General features: G+C 39.2%; 1 pseudogene across 1 annotated transcript in view; it reads left to right on the plus strand.

The window, feature by feature from the left end:
* Positions 1 to 219: 219 nt before the first annotated feature.
* Positions 220 to 12,367, plus strand: part of LOC308347971 (transducin-like enhancer protein 6) — a 128,653-nt pseudogene continuing 116,505 nt past the window's right edge. Inside the window, exons 1-3 of the transcript in view lie at positions 220 to 290; positions 1,344 to 1,462; positions 2,939 to 3,033. The product of the transcript in view is annotated as a transducin-like enhancer protein 6 (transcript). The remainder of the gene's footprint in view (positions 291 to 1,343; positions 1,463 to 2,938; positions 3,034 to 12,367) is intronic.

Genomic DNA, 12,367 nt, shown 5'->3' on the forward strand with positions numbered 1-12,367 from the left:
GAACCTTCTGAAATTCAAAAGGTCTCAATAAGTATTCTTCTTCCATGGCAAGCATAGTTATTTGCATAAGTTCAATAAGAATTTGTTCTCCTTGTAACAGGACACAATGAAAACCTGGGTTATTTTACCAAGGCTTTGACTGGAATGTCTTATTTGAGAGACATGCATAGACTCCGATGTGACCAAACAGCTTTAAGGAACTACGGTTGACTATGAAACATGAAGCCATTAAACCCCTTGGAAGTTTTGGCCTTCTACCTCGCTTACAGAGTTTTCAGCAGCCTCACCAGGTGAGTAAAGAATGTCACTTCCTGGCAGGTGAAGGAACCTCAGGATATATTGGGGACCTCATGAAGAGGAAGCCACCCAAATCTACAGTTAATGCAGGCATATCTGATGGCAAGTACTTGGCTTGGCTTCTGGCCTGGAGAGGCTACTGAAAGTTCGACCTAAAGATTCCTTATGCAAGTAACAATAAAGAAGATTCTAAAAGATCAATCTTGCTGAGCTTATGTAAATAATTATGCTGTTTGTTAAAACTGGGCTTGTTTTTTGAACAAATTAGTCTTCTTTGGCTATCTCTGGAAAATTTATAAAGAAATTTATAAAGAAAAATTTATAGAGAAAAATTATGTTTCAATAACATACCTTTGTGGATGTTAAATTCTAGTTCTGGTTGTCTCTGAATAACATATACCTAAGCTAGACAAGAGACCAAAGGCCCCCAAGAGATGATGGGAGGCAGACTTATTACATGCCAGGCAATGCTTAAAATAATACCTAAAACCTGTCAAACTTTAAAGGCAGCTACCCTTATGCCTGCACCTAACGTCGTACTTCTATAGAGCATAACTGTTGGAGGTCACTGATCTTGTTTATTCTAGTCAACCAGATTTAAAAGATTCCCCTATCAAAAATACAGATGACAGTCGGTTTACTGATGGTAATAGTTTTATGAAAAAGGACATAAGTAGCTGGGTATGCTATAGTGTTCACTCATGCTTGGCAATTGCCAAAGTCTTAAAAATTAATATTTATACTGACTCCAAATATACTTCCCTAGTCCAACATGCTCATGGAGCTGTTTGGAAATTATTACTCTTCTTAAGGCTGTATACCTACCTAGCTATAATTCACCTCAAAGGCTCTATGGCAGGCCACTGCCCGCAATAAGCAGGCTTAGAGGAGACCTCAAACAGATTGGAGACTTAGTAGAGTCCAAACCCCTCCAAGCCCTGGGAAAAACTCTAAGGCACATCTCCGAGAAGCTTTAGAAAGGACCCCCTCAAACCACAGTGGACAGGGCCCCACACTGTTTTTCTAACCACCTTTATTGCCCTCAGGGTCTCAGGCGTCACCCCAGGGGTCCACCACTTTAGAATAAAGAAGGCTCACCAGTCAGATGAATCACGCCAGTGGAAAGCCCAACCAGACCCTACGACCCGCTCTGGCTCTACCTTCGGTAAGGCCCCACTGACTTCTGTTCACCATGGTCCCTGACTGTCATCAGTGTGCTAACCCTCACCTCAGGAGTCGGACTTTATGCTACTGCCCCGTCTGACTGGACTTTCTCCCAGAAACTTGTTATCGTTATTGGGTATTGGGCAACCTTAGGAAACTTAGGGTGGATTGCTAATTCATAGAAAATGCTGGCACTAGGCGAGCCACGACCCAGATATTAGCCTTGTAGGGCTATCGGCCCCTAGTAGATAACAATGATGCCCTATAAACTAGGTGTTTAAAGGGGCATCAAAGCGGGGAATGATAAGGGAAAACTGTACTCTAAGATGACTGACCAAACCAGCAAGGGAATTCTAGTCTCTGTCTAAAAGCCCTTCCGGGTTCTTCTTCCCTACCCTGTTTCCCATGCATGCTGAAAGTACTAAGTGTGTGGAAGTAGAAGGGTATAAATCCCCCTCCCTGCATGTGCTCGGGGCTCAGACCTTTTTGGAGATCATTCTCATTTGAGCCTGCGGGTGTTAACTAAACCTCCAATCCTCCAAGGTCTCCAACTGCTGCTTGGTTCTTCCGCCAGGATCCGGTCCAGGTTCCATAACACTATGTGGCTGTGAGGATGAAATGAGTGGGTATACATAAAGCATTTAGATTTTAGTAAGCAACCTACAAGATAGTGGTGATTGTCCTGCAAACTTGTGTACAGTATTTAATACTGTGATTTTTTGTTTTGTTTGCCTAATTTTCTAATTTAAAAAAAAATGGTGCCATGGTATGCCTCATGGAAAGCCGGAATAGCTGGAAATAGAAACAGGCCGTTGGGAAAGAAAAAGACATCCCCTCTTCCTGAAGCTGAAGATTTAATGCCCTTGAGATGAATTTTCTAAATCAGGAATCAAAATATTCAATTTCTTGGCTGCACAGCCGTAGATTGAAGGAAGTACTTTGCAAAATAGAATCAATCGAAGAACCTTACAATTCTAAGGGTCTCAAAACTTAGTTTGAATGACTTGGTGTATATTCTGAAGCACCAATTGTGCTGTTAAAGAATTCTCTCCTGGGCAGATAATGAACTGATAAGAGATCTTTCGGGCTGCCAAGCGTGGGTTATCGGGAAGGTCCAGATTACCTGAGGGGCACATGGCCATATCTGCTGCAGGCACCGCCTGGGTCAATAGCTCCCTATTGTATGTAGGAAGGTGGCACATTGCCAGTTGATTCTCAAGGCGTTGAGACCGCCTTGGCTGATTGAGTATTGATCTCAGGCCTGTAGGTTTCAATGGAATTCAGGAGTGAGTTGCAATAAAACAAGCTTGTATTTGGTTTTCTAGATAGTTGTCATCCTGTTAATTTCTCTTTGTGTGTAACTTTGCCTTCCATTCTCAGGGAACACGTGTTGCCCTTCTTGCAAAATGGACCTTTATGGAACTACAGGAAAAAGTGTTAAGGGAAATAATAATTCCTCCAGTGTTCTATCTTCTAGCACTGCAAGAAATAGAAAGGCTTCAGGGCAGTGATGATTTCGAAAGCCACATTGTAACCAAGGCTGCATGTTCGGGAGATGGGTTCGTAACTGCAGTGAGATATTTCAAATGTTAGGTAATCAAATCTGATGCAGGAAGAAGAGTCTAAACTTCCAAATTAAGCATAATACACGTTCCCCGTGTCTTTGAGACTCCTGAGGTGGGACTGAGCTGAGTGAATTAGAAGCTCACTTCACTGTTTCCTGGTGTACTATCAATTAAGCAATTTCCAGAAGCAACAGCACAGATGGTGTTTTACTTAGTTTTATGGGGTAGTTTTCAACCCTGTGATATAAGGAGAAATGGGAGCAGGTGGCACAAAGGCTTTCCTTGTTACCCTCTTTGTACTTTCTTAATGAGCCTACTTGGCTTCCACTCTGTGTCTTTCTGGGTACGAAGGGCAAAACATTTTCTCCTGCCAGGTTCCATACTCAACCCTCCATCTATACTCATTTCTGATAAAAGGTTTGGCATAAAACCAACCGGAGTGTCCTTTAAGGGAGAGTTCTCTATTCTAGACCCACATCGACAAACTTGCCTGATGGGATCAAATATTTATCTTAAGATACATCTTAACACAGACGCATTTGCTAAGGACTGAATGGTGCCACCCCTAAAATTCACATGTGGAAGCTCTCACCTGAAATGCGATGGTATTTGGAGGTGGGGCCTTAAGTAATTAGGGTTAGAGGAGGTCATGAGGTCACCCCGATCTGATAAGATTCATGTCCTTTCAGGAAGACACACCAGAAAATTTGCTGTGTCTCTGCTCATCCTGTGAGGACACAGTGAGAAGTGATGGTCAGCAAGCCAGGAAGAGGGCTCTTACCAGGAACTCCTAATGCTGCCTCTTGGATCTTGCACTCCCATCCTCCAGAACTGCGAGAAAATAAGTTTGGGTGGTTAAGTCACGTGGTCTTTGTTATTTTGTCAGGCTATCCAAGCTGAGTACAATAGCATCTTATGTATAAATGGACTTAAACATGGCATAATAAAATCACCTTCCCAGCATTGGGTCAGGCTACTCCCAGCAGACAGAAGGACTACACAGCTTTCACTGAAGGCCTTCCAGGTCCTCAGAGAACTTTCCCACCCTCTGCCTCAATGTTGTGAGTTCATCCTTTGTCATTCTTTGCATTGGTATTATGGCAATTGTCTTGCTTTGGGTTGGCCTTTTTTTTTTTTTTTTAGTTTAAAATTAATAAAATTGAGAAGTAGTCATGGACATGGTCAGTAACAGACAGCAACAACAACAACACATCACAAGTGGGTAGCCAGTGAAAAGGAAGTCTCCTCTTTCACTGTGGATCCTAAGCTTTTCAGTTTCTTCCCCAGAATCAACTAGAGTTGTCAATGTCTTTGTGTATTTTTTCATATATTACATGCATATATAAGCATATATGTATGTATCAACCCTCACTTTTTAAATTTTACACACATGTGTGAATACTACTTACGTTCACTTTTTTGTGTCTTGCTGGTAATGTTAAGTGCAGGAACTCCTGGTCGATGAACACAGCAAGTCTCTAACATTTAATGGAAACTTTACTTCCCTGACAAGAGGGACACCTCAATCTAAAGAGGTGTGAGGGGACAAAAGGAGGCTGAAAGTAAAGGGAAGGGATGTCTAATACAAAATTCAGTCTTTCTAAGTAGTTTGGAAATTCTGCAGTAATGTTGTAGTTAAGTCTCATCACAATCCCAAAACTGATCCTTCTTGATCTCTGTCACCTTAAATGTCCTGTCCTCCAAGAAGCCTTCTCTGACTACTCTCCCTAAAGTAGCTTTTCCTGCTGTTCCCAGCCAGATGATTAGCACAGCCATCTGTGTACCTCATGCTTAATTTCCTTCAGTTTGAGTACTAGAAATAAGGGATTTTAGTATCTTGCAAATGTAAAGTTATTTTATGATATGGGAATAGACTCTTTCAAGTGATCAGCTTTTCTCACCAGAAGAGTTGTAGCATTTGCTACCTTTTCTTACTTCAGTCTTACTATAGCTAGACCCTGATTTCAGTGAAGACGGTGACTAGGATCTTTTTTTGTTTTTGTTTTTCTTTAATATTTCCAGGATCTAGCCAGAATCTCAGTAAATAACTGTTGAATAAAGAATAATATGGAGAGGATTTTCTCCTACATTTTCTTCCAGTAGTTTTATGGTTTCAGATCTCCTTATTAGTCTGTTTTGAGCTGATTTTTGTATATGGTGTGAGGTAAGGGTCCAATCTCATTCTGCATGTGAATATCTAGTTTCTCCAACACCATTTATTAAAGAAATGATCCTTTTTTTTCATTGTGTATCCTTGATATGCTGGTTGAAAATTGTTTGACTGTGGATGCATGAATGTATTTCTGGGTTTTCTAGTCCATTCATTGGCCTATGTGTTGAGTTTTATGCTATTTCTATACTGTAGCACACATGTGTATGTTGAAGTGTAGTTGACAATATTTTGTTAGTTTCAGGTGTACAACATTGTGATTCAACATTTATATGCATTATGAAGTGATCAAAATAAATCTAGCTACCTTCTTGTCAATATACAAAGTTGTTAAAATATTAACTATATTCCCTATGCTGTGCATTGCCTCCCTGTGTCTTACTTATTATATAATTAGAGTTTCTGCTTTGTAATCCCCTTCCCCATCTTCCCAATCCCCTCTCCTCTGGAAACCACCAGATTGTTCTCTGTGTCTATGAATCTATTTATGTTTTGTTTGTTTTGATTTTTAGGTTAAATGAATGAAATTATAGGGTATTTTTCTTTCTGACATCTTACTTAGTGTAATGCCCTTTAGGTCCATCCATGTTGTTGTAAATGGCAAGATATTTCATTCTTCTTTATGGCTGAGTAATACTGCATTATATGTATATGCCACATCTTCTTTATTTATTCATCTGTTGATAGATACTTAGGTTGCTTCCATATCTTAGCTATTTTAAATTATACTGCAATGAATATAGGCATGCCTATATCTCTTCAAATTAGGGTTTTCTGTTTCTTCAACTAAATACCCAGAATAGAATTTCTGGAGGGTATGGTAGTTCTGTTTTTAATTTTTTGAGGAACCTCCATACCACTGACTGGTGGATATACCATTTTGCATTCATACTAATAATGAACAGGGTTCCTTTTTTGTTTTTTTTCCCATATGCTCACCAACACTTATTATTTTTTTTTAAAGATTTATTTATTTGACAAAGCATGCACAAGCACATGAACAGGGGAAGGGGGTAAGGGAGGAGCAGAGGGAAAGGGAAAAGCAGAGTGGAGCTCAATCCTATGTCTTTTTAATAATAGCCAATCTTACAGATGTGAGGGGATAGCTCACTCTGATTTTGATTTGCATTTCCCTGTTAGTGATGTTGAGCATCTTTTCATGTGTCTGTTGGCCATCTGTCTTTAGAGAAGTGTCTCTTCTGGTCTTGTGTCCAATTTTTTATTTGGATTTTTTTTGACACGGAGTTGTGTGAATTCTTTATGTATTTTTGATGTTAATTCCTTATCAAATATATGTATATATCTTGCAGGTATCTTCTCACATTCAGTAGGTTACCTTTTGGCTTTGTCGATGGTTTCCTTCATTATGCAAAAGCTTTTTAGTTTGATGAAGTTGCATTTGTTTATTTTTGCTTTTGTTGCGCTTGTCTGAGGAGACAGATCCAATAAAATTATTGTTCAGATCAGTGTCCAAGAGCTTACTGCCTGTTTTCTTCAAGGACATTTATGGTTTCCAGTAGATTTGAGTCTTTAATCTAACTCAAGTTTATTTTTGTATATGGTGTAAGAAAGTGATCCAATTTTACTCTTCTGCATGACTTACCACTTTTCCCACTGTCTTTTCCTTATTCTTGCCTCCTTTGTTGAAGATTGATTGGATAATTGTGGGTTTATTTCTGTATTCTCTATTCTGTTGTACTAATCTGTATGTCTGTTTTTGTGCCAGTACCATGCTGTTTTGATTGCTGTAGCTTTGTAGTATGGTTTGAAGTCAGGGAATGTGATTAACTGAAGCTCTGCTCTTCTTTATCAAGATTCCTTTCAATAGTTGGGGTCTTCTGTGCTTTCATACAAATTTTAGGATTATTTCTTCTAGTTCAGTGAAAAATGCTATTTGTACATTGATATGGATTTCCTTGAATCTGTACATTGTTTTGGGTGATATGGACAAATTAACAATATAAATTCTTACATGTATAAGCATGGTGCCTCTTTCTACTTTTTGTGTATCTTCAATTTCTTTCAGCAGTATCTTAAAGTATAGATCTTTGACCTCTTTGGTTAAATTTATTCATAGGTATTTTATTCTTTTTTGATTCAACTGTAAATGAGATTATTATCTTAATTTCTCTTTCAATGGCTCATTATTGTACAAATCTCCAGCCGACTTATGTGTATTAATTTTGTATCTTGTAACTTTACTGAATTTCATCTATTAGTTTTAGTAGTTTTTTGATGGAATCTTTAGGGCTTCCTTAGTACTGTTCCATCTGCCAATAGTTCTAATTTTGCTTTTCCAATTTGGATGTCTATAATGCATTTCTTTTTTAAAGATTTTATTTATTTATTTGACAGGGAGATAGAAAAAGAGCGCAAGTAAGCAGAGCGGCAGGCAGAGGGAGAGAGAGAAGCAGGCTCTCTGCTAAGCAGGGAGCCTGATTCAGGGCTCGATCCCAGGACCCTGGAATCATGACCTGAGCCGATGGCAGCCGCTTAAACAAATGAGCCACCCAGGTACCCCACTCTATAATGCATTTTAAAACCAGAAAATATGATGGTCTTGAGCTTTGACACCTTGTTCAAGATTGCTTTTCTTTTATTTACTTATTTAAGGACTTTTTCCCCCCTATTTTTTATAAAGTTGCCATTGGGATTTTCATAGGGATCATGCTGAATCTGTAGATTGTTTAGGTTAATTTAGGCATTTTATCAATAATCTTCAAACCCATGAACGTGAACTGTCTTTTCATTTATGTGTGTCTTCTTTCATTTCCATCATCAGTATTTTCTAATTTCCAACATATAAATCTTTTACCTCTTTGGTTAAATTTATTTCTAAGTATTTTTTTTCTTTTGTTGCTATTATGGAAGCTATCAGGATTGTTATCTTCATTTCCTTTTCACAAAGTCCACTGCTTGTATATAGAAATGTGACTAATCTTTATATCTTGAACTTTTACTGACTTCATTTATTAGGTCTGAAGGGTTTTTTGTTTTGTTTTGTTTTCTTTTTTTTGTTCTTGAGTCTTCAGGTTTTGAACATTTATGATCCTAAGGATAGTAATACAAGAACATGCAGACTGTGATAGTGAACATGCTACATGAAACCTGACTGGTAACTGGAATATGGTGTTGACCCAACCTTAGGGAGGTTCTGTCTTGCATGTGGCACATTAAATCTCACATGTGAAACTTTTGAAGAAGTTACTGTTGGTTTATTCTGTGGCTCTGTTCCTCTCTACGGCTTTATTTTAATGGCTTTCAAAATGCCAGATGAGGCCTATTTTTTTTTCCAGCCTCTTGATTTGAACATGATCTCAAAGGTTGAAAACATTATATCCAAACAGCTTCTGCTCTTACCGTGATTCAGCTGGTCACCATCACTGCATAATTTAGCAAGGTTTGTATTAGGCCTATATGAACTTTCTCTGATTTTTGTTCTGTACTTGAAAAGGAAAGAGGTCTCGAGGTTTCTCTGTGGCTTTCACTAGGGTCAAGAGTGTCCCCCAATTTCTAAGAACCTTCTGTGGGGTTTTCATCTGCTTATCTCTAGAAAGAGCTCAGATTCCCACACATACTTGCATTTTATTCACGTGAGAGAATTATTTTCTGCATCTTCCTCCTATAAGCTGAATGTATTAAAGTTATTATTTTATCTTTCCCTATCAAAATATTTTTCTAATAATGAGATTTGCCCCCTCCATCTTTACCTTCAACTTGCCCTTCTGTTGCAAGTTCTTTGAAACTTAGAAGTAAATAAAAAGTGTTTTTTGTTTTGTTTTTGCATTACATATTTAATATTACTAATTACCTTAGAGGGGTTAGAATTCAGACTAAAAAAGGGTGTATGTTTTTTACCCTGCTGAAACTGTATTTTGACTATATTTTTAAGAAAGGCTTTTACAGTAAGTTTTACTTCTTTCCACTTATTTTTACTGAACCCTACTGTGGCCTTTTCATATCCTTTGGAAGTTCTTTTATTGACTTTTCACGTTGTCCATGATTGAGGACAATCTCTCCCACCGCTGAGAAAAGAACTTGTAATTGGACTATCTCCAAACTTGGCCATCATCCTTGGCATGTGGCCTTTAGGATAGAAAGAGATGTATCACTAAATGTTGAGTTTATTATCTTGTTAAAAGTTCCTGTCTTTAATTTCACAAAAGTAAACATTCAGTGAAATGAATTCCAAATTGCTCTAATATTACATGGTCCCAAATTATTCTAACCCTCACTGCTGGAGAGAGAGAATATATTATTTTAATCCACAAAGATGGCAGTAATTGGGAGCCTCAGTCCTTGCAGGAAATGAAACAATTAAGAAATTACAAAATCAAAGACAAATAAGATGCCTAAATAGATTAAGCAGCAATGACTTCCAGAGTGCTACTGCTTAGCTCTTTGTTACTAAGATACTCCGGCAACATACATGTCAGCTAACTACAAAAATGTGGGATTCACTCCTGCTAGGGTCGGAAAGTATATGTATACTTTTGTTCTTGTACATTTTCACCAGGAATCCCTTCAGGCTTTTAGGAAAATGCATACAATGGCTTTCTCCTTCTAGGCATGCTGGATGGAATTAAAGGGTTTAGTTTTTTAAATCTTTTTACTTAAAACTAAATCCTTAAGACATTTGGGCCTTGAAATATGAGTAGGGGCTTGCCAAGCAGGCAGTGGAGAGAGGGACATATGACACTTCACATACAGGATAAGTTGTACTCAATGTTAGCTGTAGGTGAAGCTGGTGAAGACTTGAATGCCACCCAAGCATGACTAATCATTGTGCTATTGACAAGGAGGAGATATTATAATCTCTCAGGAAGCAAAAGATATGGTCAGGTGATTTAGAAGGGTCATTCGGGCAGCAGGGTGGAGAGAGGATGAACTCAAGAGCAACTGGAGGCAGGAGAGTAGTGGGAGACAATTGCAGAAGAGACAAAAAGGTCTTAATGAAGAGGACTCAGCCCAGAAATGCAAACCATACTTAGGGGCAGGTTCCCTGAGGACCATGAGTGGGGTGAGGGGATGGGGGACAGGGCTATGGGGAGTGGGGGAGGGAGGGAAAAAGAGAAGGCTAGAGTATTTGAGATTCCTACCTTGGGTAAATAGTTGGCTGAATTATTCCACTCGTCTTGCTTCTCTACTTGTACGTGATTAGACACAAAAACTGTTAGATGTTAAGAGGACACCTTATCATTTGCTCAGTCAGGTTAAAATGTACAATAACTGCCTGGCTCCTTACCATAACATCTGATCTTTGACTTCTCATCCTTCTATTCACTCCTAATTTTTAAGTCCTGTGATTCATCGTTTATTAAACAAATGGTTATGGTATGCTTACTTAGCCAGGCACTGTTCTGGAGGCTGGGAATATTACTGTGAACAAAACAAATGTCCTGGTTTCATGGGGTAGCCTCTCTTTGGACCTTCTGAATCTTAGAACTTAAATTTATTTTTGCATCAAAGTCATGTTTGAGCATCTCTGAAAATTGCTCTATTTTTCTTAGAAGCAATTGAGACCTAAAACATACTGGAGAAGAAACACATCCCTACGTCACTCGTGTTTTGGTTTTCTCTCAAAGAGCCTTATTTAGGATAGTGAGGACTCTGAGCCTCCCTGTGGCCTCTGATGTTCATAATAATTAGGAATTAGCCCTAATTCCCAGAGAGGAGCACAAAGTGACCTTTGTGGCTGATTATTTCTCTAGGAGGAGGTGGGAGTTATTCTGCAGTTGGGATTAGAAGAGGTTTCTCTTATCTCTTCTCAACTAGAGAAGAGATTTGTTTTAATCTAAAAAGTGCTAAGTTTTCAAAAGACCCTTGAAAGAGGGGTTCAACTGGCACTGGGAGGCAGTTATTCCAAATGTTCTAAATGATCAGTGACACTGTCAGAGAGAAGGCAGGAGAAAGGGTGTGTGTGGGGATCTAGAGGTGCAGGTGTATCTATTAATAAAGTGGGGAAGTAGGCCCGTGGATGCTTTGTAAATATGAGGGAAGCAAAGTGTGATGAACGGAGATGCCTGCTGAGGTCTCCACATCTGATGTATTTAGAGAACATTTTTCTATTTCCCTTAATGTTTCTCTGCAAGTTCCATCTCATTTCTTGGTTTAATGAGGACATTCTTTATGCCTAAACAAAACCCCTACTGTTAGAACTCAAGCCTGTTACCCCCACAGTCTTCTCTGCCAGGCTGGCAGTAGGACCAAGTGAAAGGGGAGGTTTTATCTGCTGTGGGCTCCAGGGATGGTCACCTAGTTGGAGGGGACCTCCTCACCCTGACTGACAGCTTTTGGTTTGCCCATGTGATGGGGAACATCACTATCCACTCCCTTTCCCACATCCTCAGGCTCCTAGAGTTTGCTACCATGTCAGATGCAAGTGACAAGGCAGCTGTGTTTCTTTGGGTTCATTGAAATTCTGTGCACTTTTGCTGGACACTGTGCTAGCCACTGATTTAGGTGAATAAAGTAACATCTAGTCGTGGATTAGTCAAAGATGAATAGCTGTGTTGCCACATGGTAAGTATTACCACTAGAGGAATGTACAAAGTGCAATGGGGAGACAGAAAGAAGAGCAATTAATTCTGCTGGGAGGTGCACAGCAAGGACTAGCAAAGAGGCAACATTTGAGTTAGGACTTCACAGAAGAGTGAATTTACCAGAATAAAAGGGAGGAGTGATACTCCACATCCAGAGAACATGTACAAATGCTCAAAGCTGCCTGACACATTTAGACTATCGATTAGTTTAGGGGCCAGTGTATCATCTCCATTTGTTTGGGGCTAATAAGAGAGAGCTTGAAATATGGACTTGAATGCCATACTATGGAACAGTATTTAATTTGGTACTGAATGGGAAATTAGACGTTTTTAAGCAGGTGAAAAATGGAATTGATTCTGGCTTTAGAAATACATGTCTGGTAGAAATGTGGAGGGCAATTGCAGAAGATAGAAAATTGGAGGGAGGGAGCCCAATTATGAGATCATTGCAATAATGTAGGCAAGCGATGATGTGGACCTGGGTTCCATCTCCAGTTTAAAACCCCCTCCTGAATTCCTGCCTCTTTTATGCAACTGCCTACTTGGTGTCTCTGCTCAGACATCTAATAAATATCGCGAACTCTGCATGCCCAAGACTAAACTAGTGATTTTTTTTCCTTTTCTAAACC

Source organism: Martes martes (genome assembly GCF_963455335.1).
Source record: "Martes martes genome assembly, chromosome: 1".
NCBI lineage: Eukaryota > Metazoa > Chordata > Mammalia > Carnivora > Mustelidae > Martes > Martes martes.